Genomic DNA, 25,834 nt, shown 5'->3' with positions numbered 1-25,834 from the left:
TCTTTGTCCATATTACCTCCGTGTTCATGTTTGGTTAAAGTGTAAAAACACAACTGTCTTTTTCGATCGGGAAAGTTTTTTAAGTTTACGTGAAGTAACTTAATGACATGCATTTGATAATGTTTTGCTCCACCTTCTTAGAATCCTGCAAAGGAGTTAACCCAACTTTAGTATGAAGTTTAAAGATATTGGACGTTAAATAATTTAAGTTTCTTAATTTTAAGTTAATATTTCCCCAGTGACAGAAGGAATTTATGATTTGATAACTTAACCATTTGGGCTCTAAGCAGAGTCACAATGGAATCCCTTCTTTCTTTTTTATATGGAAGTTACCTTGTAAACTAATTGCGGCTCTTCTGTCTCTAATGTTAAAACACTGTGTAAGCCACCTAGCCTGGGAATCACTTGTTTCTGAAATTGGAAATGGAGGATAAATTGATAGAAATGAAATTGATCATTGACAAAACCTGGCGGTACAATAATACTGCTGTTTGAATTTTGGGATAATTTTGTAATAACAAAATGGACTCAGGCACTATATATATATATATGTATTGGGTTACTTATGGGAAAATAAAATATCCTCTAAAATAATGATAAATAAAAGTGTTAACTTGGATCAAGTGAGGACGTTTGATCTATGTTTTCTATCTTAAATATTGTACTGGACAGTAAAGTTTCTCCAGGACTTATGAATGAGATATGAATGATAATTAAAGGAAAGTGATTGAGAGTGTAAGATGTAGTTAAGAATAATAAAAAACCTGCCAAGTCTGTGCTCATTCATCTTCAGTGTACTGCCCCTTTAAAAGCCTGTGCTTCCCTCTTCAAGGTCACAGGCTGCGCGCTTTTTCTTTCTTTCTCTCTCTCTCTCGCGATCGTGACTGCGGCTAGAAGTTGTGATTGAAGTTGCATGGTGCGTGTGTGTGTCAACTAATGTGCAATGTGCAATGTGCGATGAATTACGAAATGAGAATGTACCCGATGGCTGAGAAATCAGCTAAAGACGCGAAGGCAGCTGTGGATAAAGTAGAGCAGGATATGTTAATTACGAAACAAGCTTTTGAACAATTGCCATACGATGAAGCATCAGAGGATGATGAAATTATCACTCAAACGTTGGTGAGATTGGGGGGATTATTAGCTTCAGCTCAGTCTCGGCAACAGCGATGGATTGTCAAATGGATACAAAATTCATTTTGAACCATTTGTCAAGGGAATGGTACGTAGTATCAAAAGCAAAGATACAATTTTGCAAAAAGCGTGTCATGTATTTAGGGCACATTCTGACACCAGATGAAAAAGTCCTGCTTTCAGAAAGGACCCAAACAATATCCCAACATCCGGAACCTACCACTAAAAGAGGAATACGAGCATTTTTAGGATTAATACATTTCTGCAGGACAGATGGATACCAGAAATCACTAAACATACGAGGCTCCTAACTATACTAACAGGATCACAGGTTAGAGAACCGTTCGTTCTATCAGAAGCACAAAGAGATGCATTCAATTCTTTAAAACAAGCCTTAAGAGAGGCCCCGCCCTTAGGAAGACCAATGTATGATAGACTATTTAGGTTGTATGTGACTACTACCGATTACTGAACAAATTATCCACACAGCACATGACGTCGGCAAGGATAAGTAGATACGAGATCAAGTTAATACAGAATCCCTTGTTGACTTTCAACTTTGCAAAAAACATAAACCCAGCTGAATTCTTACAACTACCCACAGAACATGTAGGTGAACCAATACATGACTGTGTAACAAAAATTGAGACCCAAACAATAATCAGACCTGATTTAAAGGACGTGCCTTTGAATACCCCAGACCATGAGTACTTTGTGGACGGATCAGCCTCTAGATCAGATACAAGTGAAGGACAGACAGGATACGCAATTATAGAATCACCAAATGTGGTAGAATCAGGTAAACTTCCAAATCATTGGTCAGCATAGAAAGCAGAATTACATGCACTAGCAAGAGCATGCAAACTATCAGAAGGGATGAAAGTAAATATTTATACGGACTCGAGATATGCCTTCGGAGTAGTGCATGATTTCGGAATAATATGGAAAAGGAGGGGTTTTCTGACCACATCCGGAACTCCCATATCGAACCAAGTACAGGTAGAAAGATTGACGCAGGCAGTGTTACTAACCAGGGAATTAGCCATAGTAAAATGCCAGGCACACACACGGTTACATACACAGGTTGCCGAGGGGAATAGAATGGCAGACGAGGCAGCATAATATGCTGCTATGTATGAGGACCAAAAACGGGTGCCCCGGTTGGAACAAAAGGAGGGAGGGAGGTGTCCCTCTTGTGCGCCATCGTTGGAGGATGAACAAAAGCACCAGGAGGACGCTCCTGAAAATGAAAAACAAAAATGGATAAAAGAAAATTGTAAAAAGGATCCTTTGACACAACTATATGCCGACCCAAAGGGAAGGATAGTTGCTCCAATTGGAAAATTCTTGGTACAACCCAAATTGGGAAAAGTGGCACAGCAGACAATTGATCACTGTCTGATATGTCAGCAACACAACCCAGGAAAAAATACCAACCGTAACAGCAACAACTCCTATTCCAGACAGTCCTTTTAAAATACTACAGTTAGATTTTGTACAATTAGAATCAGCTTATGGATATAAATATGTACTAGTTATCATTGATGTATTTAGTAAATGGATAGAAGCCTTCCCAACAAGGAACAATACTGCAAAGACTGTGTGCAAAATAATACTGAAAGATATTGTGCCAAGGTTTGGAGTGCCAATACAATTGAGTTCCGACAACGGACCACATTTTGTTGCAGAAATTAATGCTGAACTTTGCAATGTTCTCAATATTAGACAGCATTTACATTGCCCACTCCATCCACAATCAGCAGGACTGGTGGAAAGGGCTAATGGAGCCTTACAACTAAAATTGGCCAAACTTTGTGTAGAAACCAAATTAAAATGGCCAGAAGTATTACCAATGAAAGACAGGATTATCACCAGCAGAAATTATCTTCGGAAAACCTTTAAGAATCCCGTTCTCGGCTTCCATCCAAGACGACAGACAAATAGATATTCATGTAATGGACAATCAGATGATGTCTTATTGTATGTCACTAACCTCTGCTTTAAAGTTGTCTCATCAACAGGTAACAGCTGTTACTAAACCAACACCAGAGGATGCCGGTCATCGACTCAAACCGGGTGATTATGTTTTCGTAAAGAACTTCTACCGAAAAGGATTAGAACCCAGGTGGAAGGGACCCTATCAAGTACTGTTAACCACGCATACCACAGTGAAGGTCGAAGGAAAGACAAAATGGATTCACGCTTCACACTGCAAGTTGTCATCACCGCTCTTGCCATAATGGACATAACCTTAACAGCGACAGAGGGACAATGCATCAATCGCTGCTCCAAACAGCATGGGTGCACTGAATTTTCTTGCGGATGGGGATGTTGTGACAATTTTAATATTAACCGAGGGAACAGCACGAATGACTCTGCCAATGATGATAAAATTAAGGCATCCGCAATGTATTGTAAACAGGGACAGGCTACATTGTGCACCTGTACCCAGAGACTTCCCACGGGACGCAAATGGTGTACCATAATTGACGAATGGTCAACCATCAGCACAACAGCCAGTCCAATAGATAACACTCAGGAAAGGGGATAAAACCAAGCAAAATATGAGTGCAGAGAAGGGTATAGAGCTAACGTACCAGGAACGGATAAAAACTGTGCTGATGTGAATGAATGTAAAAACATCACTAGATGCCCACTTGTCCCCTTTCAGGTGGTGTTATCACATCAATTAAATGCTACAGGTTAGATGTGTGTAAATGTACCAGGAACATACTGGTGTCGATGCAATTTTACCAAACACTCTTTAAATAGAACTGGAAACTACAAAGGCCAGTATGATAGCCAATGTAACATCACTGTACATAAACCAAGATGGAAAAATTCTTATAATTTCCCGGGATGGCAGAATATGTATGATCCCGGAAGAAATTGGTCCCATAAGGACGTATGCGTTTATGATCAGACCCACGTAAACGAGTGTTGTCATGGTCAGAATCGAGTACAGTTATCGGCACTAATAAATATAAATGGTTCCCTCATAAAAAGAGGAGGAAGGAAACTCCTGGCACCTCAAGGAGAAAATCTATACCAGAAGTGGCTCGAGAGGATACAATCTCTCTACAAAAAGGCACAAACTATAGAAAACCACCCATGGAAGAAGCAATCAAAACTATGTACTCCAAGGCCAGTAGGAACGGCGAGAAGTTTTCCATTGATGGCAGTCACATCTGACGACTGTCTGATATGCGACTTAATGCATAAACAAGCCAAACTTACATATGCTTCCGATAAATAGTGCAACTTGACAAGGCACGAAATACGACCCTGGTCCAAAGAATATTGCACCGGAACCGATAACTGTAAAAAAATGTACCAATGTAGAAGGTATATCTATAACAATCGTACCGCATTTCGAATGGTGCATGGAATCAAAAATTGGTGAAGTGGAGGTTGGGGCGCTTTTCCCCACATTTTGTGACATCATCATCTCCATAAATGGTAAAAGAGAGGGACAACACAACGAAATTATGTGGCCTACCAAACCCCATGATAATTCAAAAGGACATACCAAAAGTCTGCAAACTTCAGAATGGAATCTAGAGAACCTAGCCAGACGATCATACCAGTGTTCTCTGAGAGCACTTGAAGGGACTATGTGGGTGTGCAATCATACTGGATACCCATATTTACCAAATAATTTTAAAGGAAGATGTGCTATAGCATTTATTGTTCCAGCCTTCAGACTTGAAGATGAAATGCCGAGTGAAGACTCAACCTACAGTCAATGGAAAAAAAGAAATTATGGGACTAATTTCGCCATGCGCAAACTCTTGGGCTCAGATCCTTTCAAAACACACCACCAAAACTGGTGGAACCAACTCCTAGGAACTTTAATATCATCTTACGGAGTAATGATGGCATTAGATGAAATAAGAAATTTGGCACAGGATGTGGAGGATATTGCCAGAGACATAGCCATGGCGTTGAAACTGATCAATAAGGAAATGGGCCAAATAAGAATGTTTGCCCTACAAAACAGGATGGCACTAGATTATGTTTTACATGCATAAGGAGGAGCATGCGCAGTTATCGGAGCAGAATGTTGTACGGACATTAGTGATTTCTCAAAGCAGATCCAAAACGAAACTGATGAAATTGAAAGAAAGGGAAAGGAGGCCGGAGACATTGATCACACAAGGGGAAATTGTGGATGGGGACCGTTGTGTCTATTAGATGGACTATTTGGAGGACTGTTTAGAACCATCTTGGAATGGGTCATTTGTCTGGTTGTCTTATATGTACTAGTCTCGGTGATAATCAACCGACTGATTTTAAGTGTGGATCAGGAGGTGAAAAGCAGATGGTTGTAATCAATCAACCTCAAGGAAATGTCAATGTCACACAGGATTGGACTAGGAGTAACATGAAAGAGCTGCAAGAATTAGAGGGAGATGATAGTATTATGCCGAATCTTCGTAAATGCTAAGATAAAATGGGACAAGAATGAACCCAACCCCTGGACATTGATAACAGGTTAACTTTGCTTGATTGCATGCTTATATTGTATATTGCATTTAATTCCCAACTGAAGTAGGGTGACTGACTCGGATAACCATATATGCTGTATAGGTTCAAATGAAACTATGAATGATAAAAATATAATCTTTAAACGTATATATGGAATAAGTGACACCCTGTGCAGTATGTAGGGAAAAGGTCGAGGTTATCATTTAATGATAAAAGGAGGGAATGTTAAGCTGGATTAATCCCATACTGCCTTACCAATGATTCGCAAAGCATGATGGACTACTTGACATGCAGTGAATAGTTTAAATGTAAAAAAACTGATGCAGGACTGTGGGAATGCAGTATACATAGATAAGAAAGGACAGGAACAGAATGTTTAGATAACTGTTGGAGACAGTCTCATGGTCAAATTTTGTTGAAAGCAAAAGTGAATTTTAAACAGAACTCTGTAAAAAGAAACAAATGACTTGTGCAGCGTGTGATCGCCTAGTTTTCTGTATTCTCATGATGACTTGCAATTTATGAAAATGTATAAATATTGTAGCCCCGTGAGTCTAGGGGCGCACTCTAGAGGAGACTTCCTTGTGTGCAACATAAAGGGTTTCTCGGAGTGAAGTCCAGTACCGGTTACCGGAATAAAACTTTACTTATTTTACAGTTTCTGACTTTGTGTATTACTGAGAAAGTGACAATAGACTGGCCGGCGTGTTGCGTCTCCTAAAGCAGCGAACCTTGATTCCCCAAGTTTGGGGTTGATCCTCCTCACAGAAGCGAGGGGTTAACACTCCGAGATCCCTTTGTTCCTCTACCCCATTTAGAGTCTTATTTTCCAAGTATTATGTGACATCCCTATTTTTCTTACCAAAATGTAATACCTCACATTTATCTGTGTTGAATTTCATTTGCCAATAACATGCCCATTCTGCAAATTTATTAATGTCTTCTTGTAATTTGTTGCAATCCTCCTCAGTATTGTTTATTCCCCCAATCTGGTGTCGTCCACAAATTTAGAAATTGTGTTTGTGATTCCAATGTCTAAATTGTTAATGTAAATTGTGAACAACAGTGGTCCCAGCACTGATCCTTGTGGAACACCACTACCCACCTTCTGCCACTGTGAATAGCTACCCTTTACCCCCACTCTCTGCTTCCTGCCTTGAAGCCAGCAAGCTATCCATTCTGCTACTTGTCCCCTGACTCCACATTCCCTGACGTTATTCATTAGTATATTATGCAGTAACTGATCGAAGGCCTTTTGAAAATCTAGATGGTAGCAGCCTGATAGAATCATAGAATCACAGAATGATTACAGCACGGAAGAAGGCCAATCAACCCATCGAGCCCGTGCTGACTCTCTGCAAGAGCACTTCAGCTAGTCCCACTCCCTTGCCCTTTCCCCGTAGCACTGCAAATTTCTTTCCTTCAGATATGTATCCAACTCCCTTTTCAAAGCTGTGATTGAATCTACCTCCACCACCCTTTCAGGCAGTGCATTCCAGATCCTAGCCACTCGCTGTGTAAAAAAGTTTTCTCTTACGTCACCTTTGGTTCTTTTGCCAACCTTAAATCTGTGTCCTCTGGTCTCGACCCTTCTGCCAATGGGAACAGTTTCCCTCTATCTACTCTGTCCAGACCTCTCATGATTTTGAACACCGCTATCAAAACTCGTCTCAATCTTCTCTGCTCCAAGGGGAACAACCCGGCTTCTCCAGTCTACCCACATAACCTGAAGTCCTTCATCCCTGGAATCATTCTTGTAAATCTTTTCTACACCCTCTCTGAGGCCTTCACATCTGTCCTAAAGTGTGGTGCCCAGAATTGGACACAGTACTCCAGTTGGGGCCAACCAGTGTTTTATATAGGTTCATTGTAATTTCCACACTTTTGTACTCTATGGGCTGGATTTTGTCAATGGAGGTGACTTGGAGGCGGGACTGCTGCTTGTCATGTAAATGTCCCGCCTCCATCCTCGCCTGACCATTCAAAGGGATTTTCCCCTGATTGAGCTTGTTAAGCCCGCCCTGCGGGCTCAGCAAGCCAATTAGGGAAGAAGTCACTGACAGATCATGTCAACGTCAGACGTGCTATCTGTCAAGACTTCTTGAAAGAAGAAATGACAGTGTTTGACAGCTCTGTGAAGCTGTCAAACACTGACATTCTCTTGAGTTTGATTCGTTTTTGTGGTGAGGACTGAAAAAACATTGTAAAAAAGTAAATTTCAAATGTCTGATGGATCGGAGGATCCATCAGCCATTACCTGAAATTGACAAGGTGGATGTCCGCTCTCCTGATCCAGCACGGCTAAAGGCTATAGAAGTAAAAAAAGTTAAGTGAACACTTTTTTAAACTTATCACTCACCTTGCATACTTACCACTCTACACTTGCACCCATCACTCACCTCTACACCTTACTTCCAGGTGCCTCCGACCGCTGCAGACCTCCTCCACGTCTCCTCCAACCCGGCGGGGTTCTCCGAGGTCGGGAAGCCTTCAGCTGTGAAGGTAAAATGGCACTAATTCCTTTTTCTGCCTGTTAACTACTTGTTAACAGGCAGTTAAAAGGATTAAAAGCCTTTCCCGCCTCTTGGAGATGGGACCAAAGCTGCACATCCTCCCACCTCCTGGCAAAAGGGCATGGAGGCAGGATGAGGGCGGGTTTGCCATCCGACCCCACTTTCTCCGATTTTATGTGCTGTCCTGCCTCCATGCCCGCCTCCTCAGGGCTTGGAAAATCGAGCCCTATATCTCTAGTTATGAAGCCCAGGATCCTGTAAGCTTTTTTAACTGCTTTCTCAACCTGCCCTGCCACCTTCAACGATTTGTGCGCACATACCCCCAGGTCTCTGTTCGTGCACCCACTTTAGGATTGCACCATTTAGTTTATATGTCCTCTCCTCATTCTTTCTACCAAAATGTATCACTTCACACTTTTCTGCATTAAATTTCATCTGCCATGTGTCCACCCATTTCACCAGCCTGTCTATGTCTTCCTGAAGTCTATCACTCTCCTCCTCACTGTTCATTATACTTCAAAGTTTTGTGTCATCTGCAAATTTTGAAATTGTGCCCTGTACACCTACGTCCAAATCATTAATATGTATCAAGAAAAGCAGTGGTCCTAGAACCGACCCCTGGGGAACACCACTGTATACCTTCCAGTCCGAAAAATAACCGTTCACCACTACTCTCTGTTTCCTGTCACTTAGCCAATTCCGTATCCATTCTACCACTGTCCCTTTTATTCCATGGGCTTCAACTTTGCTGGCAAGCCTATTATGTGGCACTTTATCAAATGCTTTTTGAAAATCCATGTACACTACGTCAACTGCATTACCCTCATCAACCCTCTCTGTTACCTCATCAAAGAACCCAATCAAGTTAGTTAAACACAATTTGCCTTTAACACATCCATGCTGGCTTTCCTTAATAAATCCACACTTGTCCAAGTGACTGTTCATTTTGTCCCTGATTACTGTTTCTAAAAGCTTCCCCGCTACCGAGGTCTAACGGACTGGCCTAGTAGTTGCTGGGTTTATCTTTACACACTTTTTTGAACAATGGTGTAACATGTGCATTCTCCAGTCCTCTGGCACCACCCCCATATCTAAGGAGGATTGGAATATTATGACCAGTACCTCCGCATTTCCTCCCTCAATTCCCTCAGCATCCCAGGATGCATCCCATTCTCTCCTGGTAACTTAACTAATTTAAGTACAGCCAGCCTTTCTAATACCTCCTCTTAATCAATTTTTATACTATCAGCATCTCCACGACCTCCTCCTTTACTATGTCTATGGCAGCATCCTCTTCCTTGGTGAAGACATATGCAAAGTACTTGTTTAGTACCTCAGCCATACCCTCTGCCCCCATGCGTAGGTCTCCTTTTAGGTCCTTAATTGGCCCCACCCCTTCTCTTACTTCTCTTCTTCTTAGGCAGTCCCTCGGAACCGAGGATGACTTGCTTCCACATTAAAAATGAGTTTGCAGGTGACTGATGAGTCCAATGCAGGACCTACAGTCTCTGTCACAGGTGGGGCAGACGGTGGTTGAAGGGGCGGGTGGGTGTGGTGCTTGGGTTGACTTGCGCTCCTTGTTACCTATTTACTACCTGTTTACTATTTATATGCCTATGGAAGATTTTGGATTACCTTTTATGTTGGCTGTCATTCTATTCTCATATCCTCTTTTTGCCCCTCTTATTTTCTTTTTCACTTCTCCTCTGACCTTTCTATATATAGCCTGATTCTTAGATGGATTTGCAACTTGACATCTGTCATACATGCACTTTGTCTGCTTCATCATATTCTCTATCTCTTTCGTTATCCAGGGAGCCCTGACTTTAGTTGCTCTGCCTTTCTCCCTAATGGTAATGTACCTCAACTGTACCTGAACTATTTCCTCTTTAAAGGCAGCCCATTGTTCCATTATAGTCTTGCTTGCAAATCTTTGATACCAGTTTACCCGGGCCAGATCCGTTCTCATTCCACTGAAATTGGCCTTCCCCAAGTTAAACATTTTGGGGGGGAAATTGGCTCGCGCCCCCTTTGGGGCCATTCAGCCCATCGCGTCTGTGCCCACCGAAAAAGAGCTATCCAGCCTGATCCAACTTTCCTGCTCTTGGTCCGTAGCCTGTAGGTTACGGCACTTCAAGTGTATATCCAAGTACTTATTAAATGTGATGAGGGTTTCTGCCTCTACCACCCTTTCAGGCAGAGAGTTCCAGACACCCACCACCCTCTGGGTAAAAAAAGTTCTCCTTAAATCCCCTCTAATCCTTCTACCAATTACTTTAAATCTATGCCCGTTGGTTATTGACCTCTTTGCTAGGGGAAACAGGTCCTTCCTATCGACTCTATCTAGGCCACTCATAATTCAATCAAGTCTCCCCTCAGTCTCCTCTGTTCCTGGAAAACAACCCCAGCCTATCCAATCTTTCCTCATAATTGAAATTCTCCAATCCTGGCAACATCTTCATGAATCTCCTCAGTATGCTCTTTAGTGCAATCACATCCTTCCTGTAATGTGGTGACCAGAATTGTACACAGTACTCTAGATGTGGCCTAACTCGTGTTTTATACACCTCGGCTAATAAAGGAAAGTATCCCATGTGCCTTCTTAACCACCTGTCCTGCTACCTTCAGGGATCTGTGGACATGCATTCCAAGATCCCTCTGCTCCTCTACCATTTATTGTGTATTCCCTTGTCTTGTTAGCCCTACCCAAATGCATTACCTCACACCTCTCCGGATTGAATTCATTTGCCTCTTTCCTGCCCACCTGACCAGTGCATTGATATCTTCCTGCAGTCTACAGCTTCCTTCCTCACTATCAACCACACGGCCAATTTTTATATCATCTGCAAACTTCTTAATCATTGAAGTCTAAATCATTGATATATACCACAAAAAGCAAGGGACCAAGTACTGAGCCCTTTGGAACCCCACTGGACGCAGTCTCCCAGTCCTGGTCCACCATTAATACTCTCACTCAAAATTTTTTCCAATAATTTTTCCACCACCGAGGTTAGGCTGACTGGCCTATAATTAATGGTCTATCACTTTCTCCCTTTTTAAACAAGGGTACCACGTTAGCAGTCCTCCGGCACCACACCTGTAGCCTGAGAGGATTGAAAAATGATGGTCAGAGCCTCTGATATTTCCTCCATTGCTTCTCTTAATAGCCTAGGATACATTTCATCTGGGCCTGGGTAATTTATCTACTTTCAAAGATGCTAAACCCCTTAATATTTCCTCTCTCACTATGTTTATCTCATCTAATATTTCATACTCCTCCTCCTTAACTACAATGTATGCATCATCCCTCTCTTTCATGAGGATAGATGCAAAGGGCTGGATTTTCCAAGCCCCGAGGAGGCGGGCATGGAGGCAGGACTGCCGGTAAAGTAGCCCTTTTGCCAGGAGGCGGGAAGATGTGCTGCTTCGGGTCCCATCTCCTGGAGGCGGGAAAGGCATTTAATCCTTTTAACTGCCGGTTAACAGGTAGTTAACAGGCAGTAAAAAGGATTAGTGCCATTTTACCTTCACAGGTGAAGGCTTCCCGACCTCGGAGAACCCCGTCGGGTTGGAGGACACTTGAAGTTGGTCTATGGCACCTGGAAGTAAGATGTGGAGGTGAGTGATGGGTGCAAGTGTGGAGTGGTAAGTATGTAAGGTGAGTAATAAGTTTTAAAAAATGTTCACTTACCTTGTTTTCTGCCTACAGCCTTTAGCTATGCTGGATCGGGGGACCCGACATCCTCCTTGTCAATTTCACAGACTGACTGTTGGATCCTCCGAACCAACAACCATGTGAAATTTACAAAGTTGAAAGGCTTGATGACTCCTGAACACAAGGTCTCATCAAACTACAGAGACTGTCAGTGTTTGACAGCTTCACAGAGCTGTCAAACGCTGACATTTCTTCTTTCAAGAAGTCTTGACAAATAGCATGTCTGACGTTGACGTGCTCTGTCAGTGACTTCCTCCCTAATTGGCCTGCTGAGCTTGCAGGGCAGGCTTAACAAGGTCAATCAGGGGAAAATCCCTCTGGTTGGTCAGACGAGGATGGAGGCGGAACACTGACACGAAAAGCAGCAGTCCCACCTCCAACTCGTCCCCATTCACGAAATCAAGCCCAAAGTATTCATGACGAACCATACCCACGTCTTCTGCCTCCACACACAGGTTACCTTTATGGTCTCTAATAGGCCATATTCTCTCTTTAGTTATCGTCTTGCTCTTTATGTATTTATAAAACACCTTTGGGTTTTCCTCGATTTTGCTAGCCAATATTTTTTCATGCCCTCTCTTTGCTTTCCTAATTTCCTTTTTAATTTCACAACTGCACTTTTTATACTCCTCTGAGCTTTCTGCAGTATTTAGCTCTTGGTATCTGACATAAGCTTCTCTTTTTTGCCTTATCCTACCCTTTATGCCCCTTGTCATCCAGCAGGCTCTAGATTTGGGAGTCCCACCCTTTTTCTTTGTGGGAACGTAATTGCTCTGAACCCTCACTATCTCCTCCTTCAATGTCTCTCATGGCTCTGACACTGAGTTACCTTCAAGTAGCTGTTCCAGTCCACATTTGCTAAATCACCTCTCAGCTTAGTAAAATTGGCCTTTCCACAATGGAGAACTTTTACTCTGATCCATCTTTGTCCTTTTCCATAACTACACTAAATCTAACTGAATTATGATCATTACCACCAACATGTTCTCCCACTGATACCATTTCCACCTGCCCAGCTTCATTCCCTAAAACTATGTCCAAAACCGCCACCTCCCTTGTTGGTCTTGCTAAATACTGGCTAAAAAAGTTCTCCTGAATGCATTTTAAGAATTATGCTCCCTCTATGCCTTTTAAACTGATTCTATCCCAGTTAATATAAAGGTAGTTGAAATCCCCTACGATAACTGCCCTATTGTTTTTGCACTTCTCAGAAATTTGCCGACATATTTGCTCTTCTATCTCCCTCTGACTGTTCAGAGGTCTATAGTACACTCACAGCAGTGTGATTGCCCCTTTTTTTGCTCTTCAGTTCAACCTAAATGGCCTCATTTGAAGATCCTTCTAAGATATCCTCCCTCCTCACAGCTGTAATTGTTTCTTTAATCAACATTGAGACCCCCTCCTTTTTTATCCCCCCTCTCTCTGTCGTCTGAAAACCCTGTAACCAGGAATGTTGAGCTGCCATTCCTACCCTTCTTTCAGCCATGTAATAACTATGATATCATACTCCCACATGTCTATCTGTGCCCTCAGCTCATCTGCCTTATTCCCTAGACTCCTTGCATTGAAGTACATAACATTAAGCACTGCCAAGCCCCATTGTTGCCTATTTTCTGCCTTCTAAACTCGCTTACTAATTTTCTGCCTTCCATTTCCAGTTTTGCTTTGCTCCCTTCTGAAACTACACTCAGGTTCCCATTCCCCTGCCAAGCTAATTTAAACCCTCCCCCCCCCCACCCCGCCCTGTTGAGGTGCAAACTGTCTGACTTTACAGGCCCCACCTCACACTGGTGCCAGGAATCTGAAGCGCTCCCTCCTGCACTCTCTCTCCAGCCATGCATTCATCTGCTCTATCCTCCTATTTCTGTACTCACTAGCACGTGACACCAGGAGTAATCTGGAGATTACTTCGGTAAGACATTTAAATTCACCTTTGTCCTTTAATCCAGTTTCCAAAGTTCAGACCCGTCAAACAGACAACACAAAACCCAAGGATTCAAGGATAAATTCCTTTACTTAAAATCAGCAAGAGGTTACAAGTAAGCTCACACAAAACTGTTGCATAGAAACATAGAACATAGGAGCAGGAGTATGCCATTCGGCCCTTCGCGCCTGCTCCGCCATTCAATGCGATCATGGCTGATCATCCAAACTCAGTACCCTGTCCGTGCTTTCTCCCCATACCCCTTGATCCCTTTAGCCTTAAGAAATATATCCAACTCCTTCTTGAATATAATTAATGAATTGGCCTCTACTGCCTTCTGTGGTAGAGAATTCCACAGGTTCACCACTCTCTGGGTGAAGAAATTCCTCCTCATTTCTGTCCTAAATGGCTTACCCCTTATCCTTAGACTGTGACCCCTGGTTCTGGACTCCCCGACCATTGGGAACATCCTTCCTGCATCTAGTCTGTCCAGTCCTGTCAGAATTTTATAAGTTTCAGTGAGATCCCCTCTCATTCTTCTAAACTCCAGCGAGCATAAGCCCAATCGACCCAATCTCTCCTCATACGTCATTCCTGCCATCCCAGGTATCAGTCTGGTGAATCTTCGCTGAACTCCTTCCATGGCAAGAACATCCTTCCTCAGATAAGGCGACCAAAACTGCACACAATACTCAAGATGTGGTCTCACCAAGGCCCTGTACAACTGCAGCAAGACATCCTTGTTCCTGTACTCAAACCCTCTCGCTACGAAGGCCAACATACCATTTGCCTTCTTAACCGCCTGATGCACCTGAATGCTTACCTTCAGCAACTGGTGCACAATGACACCCAGGTCTCATTGCACTTCCCCTTCTCCCAATCTATTGCCATTCAGATAATAATCTGCCTTCCTGTTTTTGCCACTAAAGTGGATAACCTCGCATTTATCCACATTACATTGCATCTGCCATGCTTCTGCCCAATCACCCAACCTGTCCAAATCATCCTGGAGTTGCTCAGCACCCTCCTCACAGCACACATGCCCACCCAGCTTTGTGTCATCTGCAAACTTGGAGATATTACATCTAGTTCCCTTGTCTAGATCATTAATATATATTGTGAAATAGCTTGGGTCCAAGGACCGATCCCTGTGGTACCCCACTAGTCACTGCCTGCCACTCGGAAAAAGACCCATTTATTCCAACTCTTTGCTTTCTGTCTGCCAACCAGTTCTCTATCCAAGTCAATACCTTGCCCCCATATAATACTCCCGATTATATCCAAGCATACACAGGTTTATTCTCTTACTTTAAGCTCAAGCGATAATAAGCCAACACTACGTACATACTAACACCAGTGAGTGGTCAGTTCGGCGATGACAGTATGTCTTTAACTGGCAACTGGCCAGGTCGCCCGACTGCAGCCCTGAGTGTTTTTTGATAGCATCTTTTATACCCCAAAACTTGGCAACCCTCCCACTGTGTACGTGTCCCTAACTATACAGCATTAGTTGTTTTTCAGTTCTTCTGATCAATAGTTCGTTAAACATCCGTGGGCCTCAAGGCCGGTTACATTCCATAGTCTGAAGATGTTTCTGTTTTTGCAATGATTCCACAGTTCAATAGTCTGTTCCCACAGAACTCTCAAAGTCTGATTTCCTTATCTGTTGAAAGACAGCTGGCAGCCTTCACAGCTTCTAACCACAGCACCAATAGTTCTCTCAGCAACCAGTCTCTTGGCCTCATGAAGCATGGTGGTACATAAAATGTGGTCAGCTTTTTAGTTTGGTCAAGTTACAGCAAAAGTTATAGCAAATAGTTTGTTCTTACAGTCCACCTTCAAGTGCCTGTGCACTCGAATCTTCGGGCACAGGCAATTACAACTTGTAGGCATTGCCTTCTTCCTTCAGCATCTTCTGCAACAGATTAACCCACTCTTGCTGCTTGCGTCTCCTGTTGACTCGACAAGTTATCGTTAGTAAGTATAACACAATTACCAACTGAACAATGACCAAAACGTGGGAGATAATTCTCATCCATGGCTGAACCTCAATACTTATACCAATATCCCACCTGGCTAAATCATCCCCGACCTTAGAGATCATTTTACGCTGTTCATGATTTTTCTGGGCTGAGGTATAAAAGTGCTTTTGGGACTGACTAATGCATCTCATTAACTCTACCAAGTGTTCTGGCAGAGGTGGAAGGTCATAGCCGAACTGAGTCACATACTGGTGTAATTGCTCTTTTAACTCGTACAATGATATCTACTCGCCTATGCGAATAAATGCTAAATAAAGCCCGTGCCCCAAGTCTCACAGGTTGGACTGGGGTAAAACAAAAAGTTCCCGCCAGAATAGGACAAGTGAGGTTGTTACCGTACTGGTACTCCCAGTGCATTGTAGTGACACAATATTCACCCTTCCCTCGATACACAGATCGTACGGGGAAATGCTGTCTCGCGATCACTTTCATGGTGCAGGTCAATTCTATCCCATCCTAATCAAACTTGCATGCAGGAGCGGCATGCTCTACTACATCATAGGGGCCGATGAATGTGTCCCGAGCTTGAGCACACCCGAGAAGATCTGGGGCCACCCATGTGGTCCCATCCACTCGGGTCATGTACTTCGGGGGTTCATCATATTTATTAATTGATTTCCCTGGCATACTCTTAGGTTCTCCAGACAGAACAGAGGATTTGGGGTTGCCTTTTCGGGCAGGATGGGATAATACAATACCATTCCTAATAGTGTGATATTGTTTTGTTCCTGAAAATGACATTCATGTTTCACCGGGTACACCTGTACCTAGCCCCTGACTCGGCCCAGATTCATGGTAAATTGGTAAGTGGACATTGTTCCCAGGTGTTGATCAGTCACCCACGAGGGAAGTTTCCCCTCAGCAATGCTCTGCAGGTGTTCGCAGGCTTGTTGCACGGACCAGGATCCATACATTACACAAACATCATTTCAGCCTCACTAGAGGCATTCCGATCCTCCTTTAAAATTTGATTTATCTTTTTAGCATGGTATTCTAAATATTTAACCATGTCCTGCAGATGGTCATAATTTGGTCCTCCTTCAATTCTTCCTGTTCCAGACCATTTATATTATTCAGAAAGTCCCTTAAACGATTTCTAACTGCCTTTACGGATTGATCTAGGCAGACCAAACCAAAGCTATTAATGAGGGAGGTACCAGTGTTAAAATCAGTTGCAGCATCGTTTATTAGTCCCCGTCGCCTTCTGATATGGTTCACTTTAACCCCATGACTGATATTGTCTTTGTCAACAAGCTCGGTACTATTTTCCCCAAAGGTTTTGTTAAATCCATGACCAGCCCTTGTGACATAATGGCCCAGAAATTCGGATCGGGGGCTTCCCGCGGGTGCAAGCCCCCGACCTGCACTTACCTTGCGAGCCAACAGTTGAATTGTAGGGCCCCGTGGAATTCCGCTCTGGGGCCTGGCCCAGCTGCCGCGTGCTATGCTTGCGTGTCCCAGGGGCGTAGTTAGTTTGATGCATCCCCTGGGATCACGTGGGCCATGGGCAGCCAATCGGCGCAGGGAAAAGCCCATTCATAAGTAGTGACAGGAAGACCTGTCAAAACTTATAATTACTACGGCCCCAAAATAGTAGTAAACCTTCAAATAAATTTTAAAAAATCATCACACTTTTTAAATCTATCTATATATATAAAGCGATGCTTCTGTCCTTCTGTCTGTCCTTCTGTCTGTCAGTCATCACGTGTGCGTCTGTCGGGCTATGCGCTCGAAAGTTACAGGGCGTACCTACGCGTGCGTTATGTCGAAAGAAAGCTTACCTTTCCAAAACGGTCTTAAGCATATTTACGTTTCGGCCGGGCTAAAATGGCGCCCGCGGTATCCGGAAAACCTTCAACATTCCGCTCATTAGCATCTCATTATCCGCTTATTAGCGACAGAGTGGCCTCGAGGTCGACCAATCATACGCCGGGCCCTCCTACAGTCGAGTGACAAGACCATTGACCAATCCTACGCTTCAGTGACCTGACGGTCGACCAATCGATGCGTGTGTGGGCGGGCCTTATCCTTCTGAACCGAGGTGAGTGGCCGCCATCTTGCTTCCATTCTTTTTCCTGCTTTCTGCGTCTTTCTTTTCAAATATACATTTCCAGCAAAATAAAATTGAATTTATTAAATTGTTTTAAAAAAAACTTCATTCATTTGTAAATATTTTTTCTAACCTGAACATTCTTTTTCCTACCTTTCCCCGTTTTTTTGTTAGGCCTGAAAGCCTGGGCCTTTCTTGCCCAGCCAGGCCCGAGCTAGGGCTTCTGCTAAGCTCCTCACCCCACCCCCTGTCACGTTACCCGGGGCAACGGCGTCAGCCACGAGGGTCAGGGTATGCACGCAGCAGGAGCAGCTGAGATGCGGCGTCTCTCTGTTCCGCGCTCGGCTCGGGCGGGGGGCGGGTCTCTCATCCGCAATCGGCGATCTGGAGGGCGGGGCTCTGGAGAGCGGGAGGGCGGGGCTCCGGAGAGTGGGACGCCGCTGCTCGGGAGGGCGGGGGGCGGGGCTCGGGACATCGGGGGAGTGGGAGGCGGGACATCGGGAGATCGGGGGGCGGGAGATCGGGGGGCGGGGCATCGGGAGTTCGCGGGGCGGGACATCGGGAGATCGTGGGCCCGGACTACAGATCGGGGGGGGCGGGGCTCCGGAGATCGGGGGGGCGGGGCTCCGAAGATCGGGGGGGCGGGGCTCAGGGGCGTGGGGCTCGCAGGTCGGGGCTCCGCAGATCGGGGGGGCGGGGCTCGGGAGAGCGGGGCTCCGGGGGTGCGGGGCTCGGGAGATCGGGGGGGCGGGGCTCGGGAGATCGGGGGGGCGGGGCTCGGGAGATCGGGGGGGGCGGGGCTCGGTAGATGGGGGGCGGGGCTCGGGAGATGGGGGGGGCGGGGCTCGGGGACTCTCCCCCTTCCCTCCCCCCTCCCCCCTCCCTCCCCCTCCCCTTCCTCCCCTCCCCTCCCCTTTCCCCATCCCCCTCCACCTCCCCTCCCCTTCCCCTCTCCCCTTCCCCCCTCCCCTTTCCCTCCCCCCTTCCCCCCCTTCCCCTCCCCCTCCTCCCCTTCCCCCCTCCTCTTCCCCCCTTCCCCTCCCCTTCCCCCCTCCCCTTCTTCCCTCCCGTCTTCCCCCCTCTTCCCCCCAGTTGCTCTCTCTCTCCCCCCAGTCGCTCTCTCTCTTCCCCCCAGTCGCTCTCTCTCTTCAAATCAAATCAAATCAATCAAATCAAATCAAATCAACTTTTATTGTCATTGTTAGTGCACAAGTGCAGTACAACGAAATGTAGGCTTGCGGCTCCCGAGAGTGTACAATTTGGATTAGGACACTTAAACATTCAACATACATTTATACATTTGGCTTGCAGTGTATTAGCATAAATATGACCATAATAAAGTGCATTGGCAGATGTGCAGGCTTTAGTGTTTATTTGTGGAGTCGCTCTCTCTCTCTCTTCCAACAACAACATGCCCTCGAAAAAGCCTCGGCACCGCCGGGCACTTCAGCTAGTAAACTATAAATTACATTAAATAACTATTTTAAACAATAATTTAAATTTTTGAAAAAATTAATTTTTTATTCTAATGGGGCTAAAAATAAGCTTACCTTGCTTTAAAGTATTTAAAAATAATAAACCTGTGGAAAAAATGTTTAAATTTTAATTAATTGACCACTTACCTTTTAAAATGCAGGCCTTATGCCTGGTTTTTACATTTCTAAAATCTAAAGACTTACCCTCACGGAAAAACCTGTAAAAAAACTAAGTTCAAAGCGCACGCACAGACTCCCACGCGCACGCGTTCGACCTCTGAACCCCTTCATTCAGAGGAACGGAAGTGCCGGTTTCCCGCGCATGCGCAGTGCATGCAAGAAACTGGCACTTCCATCGGGCCCACGCGTGAGCACCCCGTGCGTACTCACCCGCGGAGACCCGAATTTCTGGGCCAATGGCTCTAATTCCTATTCTGTCAGTGTTGTGCTGGCCCTCTCCCAAAATCCCTCTGTTAATTCCCGCATCGTTCTCCCATCTAACCGTGCTGTGTCTGGCTTGCACCAGTTCAGTAGTCCACTTCAGTAAGATTCAATATTACCGGCACCACCTCGTGATGCACATCATGGTACAAAATATCATCAGTGTTGGGATTACCACCAGCCCATTTGTCGGCCCCTGACAACCACTTTGGATTTCTTGTTCTTTCCACGGTTGTGTTTTATTTGTAGGGGGAGGGATTTTCGGGCGAACTTTTAATTCTACAGCATGTATAACCACACTTCTGTCACCACATCCCTTTACATGATGGGTGCTAACACTGGCATCGTTGCTACACCATTGATACAGTTCCTTGGCCCTATGGTGGGTAAACATTATACAGCTGGTCACAACCCGTTCAATCGTGGACAAGCACTACGAGTCATCCGACTGGAAATTATCTGTTACCACACCTGGGCTTACACACCCATAAATTCCCTCATGAATTTCCCACCATCGGGGCCAACACAACAGGGTGTACCCCATTGCTTTCTGATTGAGTTGGACTCCCGGGGTTCCCCTGAGGGTCCCCTATCTGGTAGTACCTCGTAATGTTACTGGCCTCTGTTCAGAGGAACCATACAAGTGGTTGACTTGTGTTCCACTCTTTTCCCTCTTGAATCTTGTGAGTGGTCACCCGTATCCTTCCCTTGCCTGCTCCTAGCCTGTAGGAGAAGGGGACAAAAACAGAGTGTTACTCCCGGTCCTGCATCCCTTCACCGCACCATTGGTCGTTCAGGCTTCCACCACTGATATCTTTCTTTTACTACGTCGTTTTGTGGGAGGGACTTGTGGGGTTTGTTCATGGACAGGAGTCAGTTTCGGACCTGGGGCTGGGATTGTTCCTACGGCTCCCGTGTCCTGCCTGCTTTCATTCATACCACACTGTACCATAGGGAAGTGCCACTTCAGGCAAGGGCACCTCATTGGGTGGGGGTTCCCTGTTGGGCACCCCCTCTGCATCATCCCACTGAAGAGGATGAGTCAGTCTCACCTTGCTCATGATCGTGGCTTGCTGTCTTCTTGACCTGCTGGCGGGCTGAAAAAGCTTCATCTGGTTAATGTGAAACCATTTGATTTTCTTAGGTAACTGAACTGTGTACACCATAGGACTGGCTTTGTCGACAATGCTATACAGCCCCTTGTAGAGGGGTTCAAAGACTCCCACCCTCACATAGTTTCGTACCATCACCTGGCTTCCTATTTCCCACTCCTGCGGTTTACTTGGAGCCAAGTGTAGCCGGTTGTGTCGGTGAGCCTTCCCAATGTTGTGGGCGGCCCTCAGGCCTACCTCCTTTAAAGTTTCCCAAAGGTCGCTCAGGAATTTATCCCTGGTCACCTCCCCCACCACAATAGCAATTTTTGCAATCCAATTAAAACAAAGTAATTTCACAAAGTCCAGATTCATTTTCTACCAGACACGATCAGAAACCATGGCAACCGTAACTTCAAGACTGAAGCTTATCCATACTGCCCTTTCCCTATAGCATACTGCCCTTTCCCTATAGCATACTGCCATTTCCCTATACCATACTGCCATTTCCCTATACCATACTGCCCTTTCCCTATACCATACTGCCCTTTCCCTATACCATGCTGCCCTTTCCCTATACCATACTGCCATTTCCCTATACCATACTGCCCTTTCCCTATACCATACTGCCCTTTCCCTATACCATACTGCCCTTTCCCTATACCATGCTGCCCTTTCCCGATAACATGCTGCCCTTCCCTTATAGCATGCTGCCCTTTCCCTATACCATGCTGCCCTTTCCCGATAGCACACTGCCTTTTCCCTATAGCATGCTGCCCTTTCCTTATAGCACACTGCCTTTTCCCTATAGCATGCTGCCCTTTCCCTATAGCATGCGGCCCTTTCCTTATAGCATGCTGCTCTTTCCGTAAACCGTACTGCCCTTTCCCTATAGCACACTGTCTTTTCCCTTTAGCATGCTGCCTTTCCTTATAGCATGCTGCCCTTTCCCTATAGCATGCTGCCATTTCCCTATAGCCCTGAGCTTTCCCTACAGCATAAGCCAATCTTCAGCCAATTCGATTCACTCCACATGATCTCAAGAAATGGCTGAGCGCACTGGTTACAGCAAAGGCTATGGGCCCGACAACATCCTGGCTGTCATGCTGAAGATTTCTGCTCCAGAACTAGCCACACCTCTAGCCAAGCTGTTCCAGTACAGCTACAACACTGTCTTGTACCCGACAATGTGGAAAACTGCCCAGGTATGTCCTGTCTATAAAAAGCAAGACAAATCCAACACGGCCAATTAACGCCCCATCAATCTACTCTCAATCATCAACAAAGTGATGGAAGGTCTCGTTGACAGCGCTATCAAGCAGCACTTACTCACCAATAAACTCACCGATGCTCAGTTTGGGTTCCGCCAGGACCACCCGGCTCCAGACCTCATTACAGCCTTGATCCAAACATGGACAAAAGAACTGAATTCCAGAGGTGAGGTCAGAGTGACTGACCTTGACATCAAGGCAGCATTTGACCAAGTGTGGCATCAAGGAGCCCTAGTGAAACTGAAGTCAATGGGAATCGGGGAAAAATCTCCACTGGCTGGAGTCATACCTAGCACAAAGGATGATGGTTGTGGTTGTTGAAGGTCAATCATCTCAGCCCCAGGACATTGCTGCAGGTGTTCCTCAGGGCAGTGTCCTAGACCCAACCATCTTCAGCTGCTTCATCAATGATCATCCCTCCATCATATGGTCAGTAGGGGGGATGTTTGCTGATGATTGTACAGTGTAGAATTCCATTCACAACACCTCAGATAATGAAGCAGTCCGTGCCCGCATGCCGCATGACCTGGACAACATTCAGGCTTGGGTTAATAAGTGGCAAGTAACATTCGCGCCACACAATTCCCAGGAAATGACTACCTCCAACAAGAGAGAGTCTAACCCCTGCCCCTTGACATTCAATGGAATTACTATCACCAAATCCCCCAACATCAACATCTTGGGGGTCACCATTGACCAGAAACTTAACTGGACCAGCCACATAAATACTGTGGCAACAAGAGTAGGTCAGAGACTAGGTATTCTGCGGTGAGTGTCTCACCTCCTGACTCCCCAAAGCCTTTCCACCATCTACAAGGCACAAGTAAGGATTCTGATGGAATACTCTCCACTTGCCTGGATGAGTGCAGCTCCAACAACAGTCAAGAAGCTCGACACCATCTAGGACAAAGCAGCCCATTTGATCAGCACTCCATTCGTCACCTTAAACATTCACTCCCTCCACTGCCGGCGTACCATGGCTACAATGTGTACCATCTACAAGATGCACTGCAGCAACTCACCAAGGCTTCTTCGGCAGCACCTTCCAAACCGTTGACGTAAGAAAACTACCAGGCACTTGGTCTAAGCGTTAAACAAAGCTTTAATCAACTGTTTTACAACATGGAGGTCTAGTTGTGTCCTTCACTACTTCCTGTTAAGAATGTCCTGCGCAAGCTGGGCCCGTGCCCGAGTATTTATACTCTCCCTGGACAGCGCCACCTGCAGGCCGCTCAGTATTATTTCATAAGTCTTTCTTTCATGAATGACTGATTCATGTCACCCATGACCTCTAGCACCCAGAAGGGAAAGGGCAGCAGGCGCATGGGAACACCACCACCTCCAAGGTCCCCTCCAAGTCACACACCATCCTGAATTGGAAATACATCGCTGTTCCTTCATCGTCACTGGGTCAAAATCCTGGAACTCCCTCCCTAACAGCACTGTGGGAGTAGCTTCACCACATGGACTGCAGCGGTTCAAGAAGGCAGCTCACCACCACCTTCTCAAGGGAAACGAGGGATGGCCACATCCCAGGAATGAATAAAATAAATACTGCCCATTATAGCACATTGCCCTTTCCCTATAGAGGTGCCCTATCTCTATATTATGCTGCCCTTTCCCTATAGGCCTGCCCTTTCCCTATAGCTCTGTTCTTTCTCTATAGGCCTGCCCTTTCGCTATAGCTTTTTTCCTATAGCCCTGTCCTTTCCCTACAGCCCTGCCCTTTCCATATAGCCCTGCCCTTTGCCCTTTCCCTATAGCCCTGCCATTTCCCTATAGCCCTTTCTCTATAGACCTGCACTTTATCTATAGCCCTGATTTTCCATATAGCTCTGCCATTTTACTATAGCCCTTTCCCTATAGCACTGCCCGTTACCTATAGCCTTGCGCTTTCCCTATAGCCCTGCCCTTTCCCTATAGCCCTTTCCCTATAGCCCTGCCCTTTTTCTGTAGCCCTGCCCATTCCCTATAGCCCTGCCCTTTCTCTATAGCCTTGCCCTTTCCATAAAGACCTGCCCTTTCCCTACAGACCTTTCACAATAGCACTGCACTTTCCCTATAGCCCTGCCCTATTCCTAAAGCTCTGGCCTTTCCCTATAGTCCTGCCCTTTCCCTATAGCCCTGCCCTTTCTCTATAGCCCAGCCCTTTCTCCATAGACCCCCCTTTTCCAATAGCCTTGCACTGTCCCTATAGCACTGCCCTTTCCCTATAGCCCTTTCCCTATAGCTTGCCCTTTCCCTATCGACTTGCATTTTCCCTATAGCCCTTCCCTCTAGCTTGCCCTTTCCCTATGGCACTGCCCTTTCTCTATAGCCCTGCCCTTTCCCTATAACCCTGCCCTTTCCCTATAGCCTTGCACTTTCCCTATAGACATTCCCTTTCACTATAGCCATGCCCTTTCCGTATAGCCCCTTCTATATAGCACTGTCCTTTCCCTATAGCCTTGCCCTTTCCCTATAGCCCTTTCCCTATAGCCCTTTCCCTATAGCCCTGCCCTTTCCCTATAGTCCTTTCCCTATAGCACTGCCCTTTCTCTATAGCCCTGCCCTTTCCCTATAGCCCTGCCCTTTCCATGTAGCCCTGCCCTTTCCCTACAGCCCTTTCCCTATAGACTTGCGCTTTCCATACAGCCCTGCCATTTCCCTATAGTCCTGCCCTTTCCCTATAGCCATGCCCTTTCCCTACAGCACTTTCCCCATAGCCTTGCACTTTCCCTATAGCCCTGCCCTTTCTCTATAGACCTGCCCTTTCCCTATAGCCTTTCCCTTTCCCTACAGCTCTGCACTTTCCCTATAACCCTGCCATTTCCCTATAGCCTTGCCCTTTCCCTATAGACTTTCCCTTTCCCTATAGCCCTGCCCTTTCCCTATAGCCCCTTCCCTATAGCACTGCCCTTTCGTTATGGCCCTGCCCTTTCTCTATAGCCCTGCTCTTCCATATAGCCCTGCTCTTTCCCTATAGCCCTGACCTTCCACTATAGCCTTGCCCTTTCCCTATAGACCTTTCCCTATAGCTTGCCCTTTCTCTATAGCCTTGCACTTTCCCTATATCCTTGCCCTTCCACTATAACCCTTTCCCTATAGCTTGCCCTTTCCCTAAAGCACTGCACTTTCCCTATAGCCCTGCACTTTTCCTATAGCCCTGCGCTTTCCCTATAGCCCTATCCATTCCCCATAGCCCTGCCCTTTCCCTATAGCCATGTCCTTTCCCTATAGCACTGCCCTTTCCCTATAGCCCTGCCCTTTCACTATAGGATTGCCCTTTCCTTATAGCCCTGCCCTTTCCCTACAGCACTTTCCCTATAGCATTGCCCTTTCCCTATAGCCCTGCCCTTTCCCTATAGCCCTGCCCTTTCCCTATAGCCCTGCCCTTTTCCTACAGCACTTTCCCTATAGCATTGCCCTTTCCCTATAGCCCTGCCCTTTCCCTATAGCCCTGCCCTTAACCTACAGCCTTGCCCTTTCCCTACAGCTCTGCCCTTTCCCTATAGCCCTGCCCTTTCCCTACAGCACTTTCCCTATAGCATTGCCCTTTCCCTATAGCCCTGCCCTTTCCCTATAGCCCTGCCCTTAACCTACAGCCTTGCCCTTTCCCTACAGCTCTGCCCTTTCCCTATAGCCCTGCCCTTTCCCTATAGCCCGGCCCTTTCCCTATAGCCCTGCCCTTTCCCTATAGCCCGGCCCTTT

This window comes from Somniosus microcephalus, chromosome 6 (genome assembly GCF_052327205.1).
Source record: "Somniosus microcephalus isolate GS21.2 chromosome 6, FLI_Smic_1.0, whole genome shotgun sequence".
NCBI lineage: Eukaryota > Metazoa > Chordata > Chondrichthyes > Squaliformes > Somniosidae > Somniosus > Somniosus microcephalus.
Note: the sequence above shows the minus strand (reverse complement) of the source record.